The sequence below is a fragment of the Miscanthus floridulus genome, chromosome 6, assembly GCF_019320115.1.
Source record: "Miscanthus floridulus cultivar M001 chromosome 6, ASM1932011v1, whole genome shotgun sequence".
NCBI classification, from domain to species: domain Eukaryota; kingdom Viridiplantae; phylum Streptophyta; class Magnoliopsida; order Poales; family Poaceae; genus Miscanthus; species Miscanthus floridulus.
In genome coordinates, this window is record NC_089585.1 from 18,888,110 (window position 1) to 18,897,613 (window position 9,504).

Here is a 9,504-nt window from a genome sequence, read left to right on the forward strand (position 1 = left end):
ATAAGGGTATCATCAGCCAAGCTACATAAGAGTTTCAGAACAAGTGTTTGTTGTCCTACACCAAAACACGTGACAACACAATTGTTTAGAAATTTCCACTACCAAGAGTTCTACTACACGGGAAAACGGATACAACTGAGGATGAAGACAGGCATTTCTTTAAGGAAGTTGTAGACAAATATGTTCGTGATGCCATATCAAGCCATAATGAAGCTTTCGTGGACATATTCCACAACGCCATGAGAGAGGCGATTCATGGATTTCCAGTTGGTCAAGGCGGACTGGCTTATTACAATATTCCATATCCGTCGACCCAAGGGACTAATCAAGTCGGTACCAGCCATCAAGAAGCAGCACCAGCTGGTAATGGTGATGTCTAGATAGTTCAGGGTTCATCTGAACAGGCTCAAGGGACTACTACAAATCAGACACAGTACAATTATGGACCGTCAGTATAGCATGTGCAATAGCCGGCGGGGCAAAGTTAGAACTAGGTGATCAATTTTGGCACATCAGGCCACATACCATCGTCGGCTCAAAAAATAGCACCATCAATTGAAAGGATCCGTAGAGATATAGATCCTTATGTCTACAATCAGAGACTTCAAGCAGCAAGCCAGCAAAAAACCCAGCAGATCGAGATTCCACAAGGGTATCACTATGGCACGGATTATAACACACTTCACATGATGCCAAATCTAGGATACCAAGGCACATGGGATTTCAATCCACAGATGGGTCAGCAGGTGTAGAGAACTCCAAATTCAAATGATGATGAGTTGTTGCTGAGGGTGACCGAGATGATGAAGAATCAGTTCGGTCTGAAGCCAAAAGGGCTGACCTTTTCGTGAAAACGCCCATATCCAGAATGGTATGATTTGGTCGCTCTTCCCACAAATTACAGGCTCCCAGAATTTGCTAAGTTCACTGGCCAAGATAGTACAAGCACGATAGAACATGTCAGTCGGTATCTTACACAATTGGGCAAAGCATCAGTTGAAGATGCCCATCGAGTTCGTTTCTTCCCCTTGTCCCTATCAGGGCCAACCTTCACTTGGTTTTCATCATTGCCAGTCAATTCCATTGCCAATTGGGCTAACCTGGAGAAGAAGTTTCATACATATTTTTATACTAGGACTGGAGAAAAGAAGATTACCGATCTGACAACTATAAGATAGAAGACTAATGAATTGGGCACTGAATTTCTTTAGAGGTTCCGAGAAACTAGGAACTTGTGATTATCCTTAAACTTGGCTGATAATCAATTAGCTGCTTTAGTTGTTCAAGGAATGCTGCCGATGTAGAAAGAAAAGCTGCTGGGACAAGAATTTGACAACTTGGGTCAATTGGCTCAACGAGTGGCAGCGCTCAATAGCCAATTCTAGAGTATACGCAGAGATACACGGTTCTAGAAGAGTACAACAGTAGCCAAAGCTTATGATCCATACTCAGTCGATGACGGCTATGAAGATGAAGAAGAAGAGGTTGCTGCAGCTGAATGGAATTGGGGCAAGAAAACAGTAATGGTGCCAAATCCTTGGGGAAGAGGAGTTGAGGAGAGCTATGACTTTGATGTCACCAAATTAGATAAGCTCTATGATTTCTGACTTGAGAAAGGCCAGATCAAGTTGCCTGACGGTCATGTCATGTTGTCCCCTGATCAATTGAAGAATAAGAAGTTCTGCAAGTTCCATAATGCTACTTCTTATTCAACCAACTAATGCAGAATTTTCTGGCAGCATATACAGAGGGCTATTCAGCAGGGGAGGCTCAAATTTGACATGCCTCTGAAAATGAAACTTGACGATAATCCTTTCCCAGGAGATCAAAACATGGTTGATGCTAGGCTCTTCAAAGGGAAAACTAAGGTCCTAACATCAACCAAATCAAAAGAAGCTAGAACAGTCGATCCCAAGATGCAAATATTGGCTGACGAGTACAGAGAGATTAGAAGATGTTGTCCCGAGCAAAAGAGCTGATACGAGAAGGGGGAACATCAAAAGCAGGGACGACAAAGCCGTGGTTCACATCTCGAATTCTATTGAATAAATGTCAGCGGTAGAAGGAAAAGGATTATCAGCGTTGGTTAAAAGATCAAGCGTACCAGCATCAACTGAAAGAAGAGAGGTATGAAAGGGAACAAGTCGAATTACATTGGAATTGTCCTTTCTTCAGACATTGCTGGAATGAAGGTTTGAAGTTGCCTACCAGACATGACTGTCCAGAATGTAGCAATCAATATCGGGAGTACAGACAGTCTCAAACTAGTCGCCGATCTATCCATGCTCAAGATGCATATCATCATAATAACATGGATCGGCACTTAAAAAATAAAAGTGTTAATGATCGGCTTGGAAAAAGAGTTGTTGACCAGGACTGGGCTGATCATGAAGAGGAAGACAACGAAAGAAAGTATGTTTGGCAGAAGGCCAATGGTGGCTAGGAGGATTAACAAGAAGCTAGAAGAGAAGGGTGCAACGCCTAAGGAATAAAGAGATGGAACAGGCTCAGGCATCCAGTAAAGCTCAAGTATGGCGTACCAAGCAAATAGCTGATAGAAAGCGACCATCGGCTAGTATCCAAATGGCTTTTCTGTTGCCATCAGAGTTCAGAGTCAATGGTGAAAGCCAATAGCCGATCCAAGCAGTCGGCTTTGAAAATTTATATTAATGGATAATCCAATAGATGGTACATATGGCAAACTAGGACATGACTTCACGTCGGCCGATGAATTAGAAGAAGTAGATATTGGTCCTAGAGATAGATCTAGGCCGACGTACGTAAGTGCTAAGTTGGATCCAGAGTATAAGCGGGAATTAATTGATTTATTAAAGGAATTTAAAGACTGCTTTGCTTGGGAATACTATGAGATGCCTGGTTTAGACCGGTCAATTGTTGAACATCGGTTGCCAATCAAACCTGGATATCGGCCGTTTAAATAAGCTCCAAGGAGATTTAACTCGAACGTGCTTGATGATATAAAAAAGGAGACTAAAAGGTTACTGGAAGCAAAATTTATCCGACCGTGCCGATATGCGGAGTGGATATCGAATGTTGTCCCTGTATATAAGAAGAATGGAAAATTGAGAGTTTGCATTGATTTCAGGGATCTGAACAAAGCCACACCTATGGACAGTTATCTGATGTCGATAGCTGATATGTTAGTAGATGCAACAGCCGGGCACAAGGTTATTAGCTTCATGGATGGTAATGCGGGATATAACCAAATTTTCATGGATGAGGAAGACATAGCAAAGACCGCTTTCAGGTGCCCCGGCGCAATCGGTCTATTTGAGTGGGTTGTGATGACCTTTGGTCTGAAGAATGCCGGTGCAACTTATCAAAGGGCAATGAATTACATTTTCCATAATTGATCGGCAGGATTGTTGAGATCTACATCGATGATGTGATGATAAAATCCAAAGGGTACAAATAACACCTGGCTAACATGCGTGAGACTCTGGAATGCACGAGGAAGCATGGTTTGAAGATGAATCCTAATAAGTGTGCTTTTGGAGTATCAGCCGGACAATTTTTAGGATTCATGGTCCACGAGAGAGAAATCGAAGTTGGTCAGAAAAGCATAAAGGCAATTGATGAAGCAGTTCCCCCGACTACCAAAACAGAATTGCAGTCTCTGCTTGGTAAGATTAATTTCATCAGAAGATTCATTTCAAATTTATCGGAAAGGATCCTGTCGTTTTCTCCCTTGCTGAAATTGAAAAATGATCAAGAATTCAAGTGGAGTGACATACAACAAAGGGCGTTTGAAGAGATAAAAGAATATATGAAATGTCCACCTATGCTGGTCCCTCCTCGGTAAGGTAAGCCATTTAAGTTGTACATATCGGCTGATGATAAGACAATTGGATCGGCCCTGATGCAAGAATTTGAAGGAAAAGAAAGAGTTGTTTTCTATCTAAGTAGAAGACTACTGGATCCAGAAACGAGATATTCTCCCACCAAAAAATTATGCTTGTGTTTATATTTCTCTTGCACTAAATTGCGACACTACTTATTATCGGCCGAGTGTACAATTGTTTCCAAGGCTGATGTGGTTAAGCGCATGTTATCAATGCCAATACTGAATGAAAGAGTGGGATAGTGGATTCTTGCGTTATCGGAATTCGACTTGAAGTACGAATCGGCTAAAGCAGTCAAAGGACAAGTAATGGCCGATTTTATCACCCAGCATCACAAGCCAACCATTAGTTATGTAGAGCCGATGCCTTGGATGTTGTTATTTGATGGGTCATCATGCAAGCAGGGTGGTGGCATTGGTATTGTTATTATTTCGCCTCGGGGGGCAAGTTTTGAGTTTGCTTTTCCAACTAAACCAATGATTACTAACAATCAAGCGGAGTATGAAGCTATTCTCAAGGGACTTCAACTTCTTCATGAAGTAAAGGCCAAAGCAATTGAAGTATTTGGAGATTCACAGTTAATTATTAATCAGTTGATCGGCCTATATGAGTGCAAAGAAGAGACTTTGAAAGGATACTATGATGAGTGTCAAAAGTTGCTCAAGGAGTTTCTTCATATCTCTTTCCAACATATTCCAAGAGCACAAAACCAAGAGGCTAATCATCTAGCTCAAAGTGCGTCAGGATATCGAATGTTTCAAGAAGTCTTGAGTAGTGAAAACTCATGTGATGATTGGAGAGTTGAAATAGCCGATTACCTTAGAGATCCATATCAGAAAGTTACCAGAAAGCTAAGGTATAAATCGGCTAAGTATGTTTTGTTGGATGATTAGTTATATTATAAAACAGTCGATGGGGTATTGCTCAAATGCTTGAACCAAGAAGAGGCTAAGGTGTTGATGGGTGAGGTGCATGAAGGGATATATGGAGCTCATCAATCGGCTTATAAGATGAAATGGATTATTCGTAGAACTGGATATTTCTGGCCAACAATACTGGAAGATTGTTTTGAATATTACAAGGGGTGTCAGGACTGTCAACATTTTGGTAATGTCCAGAGATCGCCTGCATCAGCCATGAATCCAATATTCAAACCATGGCCATTTCGAGGTTGGGGAATTGATTTAATTGGCTAGATTTTTCCGCCTCCAAGCAAAGGACATAAGTTCATATTGATAGCAACAGATTACTTCACTAAATGGGTTGAGGCAATTCCTTTAAAGATGGTAACCTCAAAGAACATGATTGATTTTGTCAGAGAACACATTGTGTATCATTTTGGGATTCCTCAAACTATAACTACCGATCAAGGGACAATGTTCACATCAGAAGAGCTCGAGGATTTTGTTGCCAGCATGGGAATCAAGATATTGAATTCCTCCCCTTATTATGCCCAAGCTAATGGCTAGGCAGAGGTGTCCAACCAGATTATGATTAAGCTGATCAAGAAAAAGATCGAGGAACAGCCAAGGAAGTGGCATTCGACGCTAAATGAGGCGATGTGGGCATATAGGATGGCCTACCATGGATCAATTAAAACGTCACCTTATGGACTTGTGTATGACCATAATGCAGTTCTTCCTTGGGAAGTTCAGACTGAATCAAGGCGTGTTACGCTGTAGAATGATTTGTCAGCCAAAGTCTACAAGAATCTTATGATAGACAATTTGGAAGACTTGAGTTGTCTTCGGCTGCGTGCTCTTGAAAATATTGAAGCCAATAAACTGAGGGTTGCAAAATATTACAATAAAAAGGTCAAGATTAAGCAATTCTCTGAAGGAGACTTGGTCTAGAAAGTGAAATTGTCGATCAGATCAAAGGACAGTAAATTTGGCAAATGGTCACCTAACTGGGAAGGGTCTTATCAGATCAAACATTGTGCGCCTGGTAATGCTTATATTTTGGAAACACTAAAAGGAGAGGAAGAATTTGGCCGAGCAATCAACGAGAAATATTTAAAGAAATATTATCCTAGCATTTGGATCAATACTTAAATAAACGATCTGTTCGGTCGATGGCCTTAATAGCCGATATCGGAAAGGTATCGTCTCCAGTGCAAAAATGAACCCAAACGAGTAAAAGCCGATACAATGTGTATCGCCTATAGAAGCAAAGCAAACACAAATGAGGTGATGGGTATGAAGTATGAAACAAAGGGAAATCACTCAAGGTGAGGAAGTTGTTTGCTAAACATCACCTATTACAAGCTACGGGCCAGAATACACTTTGCCTACTATATCATCGGCCAGGGTATTAAAAGCTATAGAGTTGGTGACACTCATAAAATCCTCAACCAAGCGCTCATGCTCCCCAGGGTACGCTACATCGAGAAAACCATGGGGAAGAAGCCAAAGATTATGGCCTGAATGGGCTTGGGCAGCAGCCAACGCCATGGCAGCGCCATGACGAACGCCATGAAGGGCGACCTCCCTGACATGATTCGGGATGTCATGCAAGTGAACCACTGGAACAGTGCCCCTGGCATTGACAAATCCCATCGCATGATCCATAGTTGATCGAAGACTCTCCTACTGAGCAATTAAATCTAAAAGATTCAAGAAAAGAGTGATCAGAAATATTGAGGGCAAAAAAAAGAAGAAACAGAAACTTATGGTAAATGTCTCACCGATAATTCTAGCTTCAGCCTTGGCCAGCCTCTCCCGCACCAGGTTGGCCACAGGAGGTGATCGGCCCTGAACTATGGCCAGAGCCGACTCCGCAATAGAGAGGCAGTCGACAAGTTTCTCGTCGATCCGGTCAATGGAAGCGATCAGGTCATCGTTATCTCTTGGCCTCCTCGGATAGCAGGGGAACTGGCGATAAATTGGTGCTGGGGATGACCCCAAAGGCTGAGCAGAATCGGCCCCCTGCTCTAGAATGATAGGGGTGTCGCAAGTTGCACCCTCTTGATGATGGATGCGCTGGCGCGATGATGCAGATCCATCAAGGCCCTCCTCAGTAGACCTCTTGTTGTTCTCCATGAACTCAAACCTACGGAAAAGCAAGAACTATGCTAAGGATGTAGAAGGTTTGAGGCGAAGTGGGTTGTTGTTAGATCCACAGCCGTGGCCCATATATATAGCCCAGGAAGTCAAGAAGATAGCTTTCGCCGGGGGTGTGAAATTGGAATTGGAAGCGGAAGCGGAACAACACTCTGGAAATTCAGGGGACGGATAACGAAGAGATAACAGACTCGAATTTTTTACTTCCCTAGATTACAAAATATCGTGGGATGGATACATTGACCAGAGATTAACCCACCAAGACTTCTTTAGATTGAAGCGAGTCCGGATCTCCACAAGGCCAAAACTCATTGTGAACCGAGTCACATTGGCCCATCGATAAAATTATACCAGAAAAGAGGAAAGGTCGCCCGCATAACATATGCTCAATAGATTTCTTGGTAAATTGAGGAACTATGGGAAAGAAGCCTGAGGCTTTCTCGGTGGGTGTTTGGAGGAGCAACAAGGGGAAGGTGTCCACACATTCTAGCCCTCACAAAACACTAAAACAGCTTTATGAGCATGGAGAGAAGACTCAGGTGATATCAAAAGAATTCTTCTAACCGCAAAGGCTGGTCTTCTTGCTCATCGAGGTGCTAGAATAAGTGACACAATCACCCTATGCAGAAGAATTCTTCTAACCGCTTGAGATATTCATAAGATGGACCATGGAGGGTCCAGCGGAGTCGGGAGCGCTCAAAGAGGCAGATAGAAGAGAAACATGGTTGATTTGTTGAGTTACTCTCGCCAGGGTCGGATAGACATTTTATAGCCGGCCTAGAAGGATGAATCCAAGTGCCCATGAAGCAATGATGCTCTCGTTAAAGTTTTGAAGCATGGGCTCATGAGCTGGCATAGATGACGACAAACAGTAGACCCTAGATCAAGATTCTTTACCCGTGACTGCGGACCTATCGGGGACACAGACGTGATAATTTTGGAATAAAATTTCTTTTATCCCAAAATTGGGGGGCATGTGTTTACACCAAAATTTGGAAGGAGGGTCATAGGGACTTGAAAGCTCCCAAGATCATGTCATCAAGAAATCAATTGCATGATCGGAAATAGCTGATTCGAACGCGAAACTAGAATCGGCTTTCTTCAGATAGCGCCAGCAGATAATGACAAAGGTTATGATCGGCACAAGGATGAGACATGTTGGACTCTACAAAAAGGGAAAGATTAGAGTCCAAGTTATCTTAAATTAGGAATGTTTCTCTAGAGTCAAAAATTGTAGTGAGTCGTGCTTAGATAGGAGTCATGCACAGGGCTCGGGTATAAATATCAAACCCCGGCTATTGTAAAAGGACACAATCAATCCAATATACAAGTCATTTACTTTTTCGGCTCTGGCCACCCCTTAGGAGTAGGAGTAGAGTAGATCTCGGTGAGTTCTTCAGCAAGTACGGCTGCATCGATCCGATCGACCTCCACTGCTTGTTGTAAGTACTATCATGGCTTATACCTCTGTTCGTACGGCTGCATCGATCCGGTCGACCTCCACTATGACTCTGGTATAAGTTAGTTATCGATTCTTGCCTAGTTCAAGTATGCCTGCATCAATCCGGTCGACCCCCACTGCATGAACTAGATCAAGGTTAAGTTATCGGCTCTACCTTAGAATGGCAGTCTCTGGTAGATTCATTAAGTTACCGATATTGCTTATTGCTTTCATTATTTATCTAAATTACAACAATATCACTCTGCCCGATTGGGATTGATCTAGATTAGCCTTATATCTTGTTTATCCCATCGTTTGTTAATCTAAAATTGATCTAATTTACACATTAAACGATGAGTTATGTTTTATCGGCTGTTTTACATCAATCTTGATCGTGCATAGCCTGCGGTTAAAGCATGTTGCGTCTTGAGTAGATTTATTGGTTAACGAAAATTGTTCCATGGCCTGTTATCATGGCCTGTGTGATTCTGCCTCACACCCCACTGTTAGCACCATGGAGTGGGGATCGTTATTTGGTAGATCTATTCCTGATAAGGCATGACTTTAACTGTGCGTTATGCCTGAATCGGCTGTTTTAGCCGATATCGAGTGCTTTCATGAACAGTTCACATCACGAGACCGTTGAAGTAAAGATAGGTTGAAAGATGTGTTAGCCCCATGATCTTATTATTGTATTACGGCATGCATGATTCTGCCTCATGCCCCAATGATATTAGTAATGAGTTAGGGTCGTCGAGTCTGTTGTTATTTCTATGGCCTACATGATTCTGTCTCATGCCCCACTGGTCATAGCGATAGATGAGATCTAACATGTTCATTAGATTCATCTTTATTAAACGGTTAAATAGTTTTGAATTGTTTCTTTGCATGAAAAGGGGTTCGGTTACTTATAATCATTGGCTTAACATAAACTAATCATTATTGGTATCTTATTGCCATTGATTAATATTTGTTTAAATAATGACATTTATTCTGAATGATGACCGATTCTTCTTATACAACCTAATGAGCTTTAACCGATGTATTCTCACGAATATGCTGGAATCGACTGTTTAGTCGATCTCCTTTCATATCGGCTCTCAGAGCCGCACATTCGGGACTGTCTAGCAACACCAGC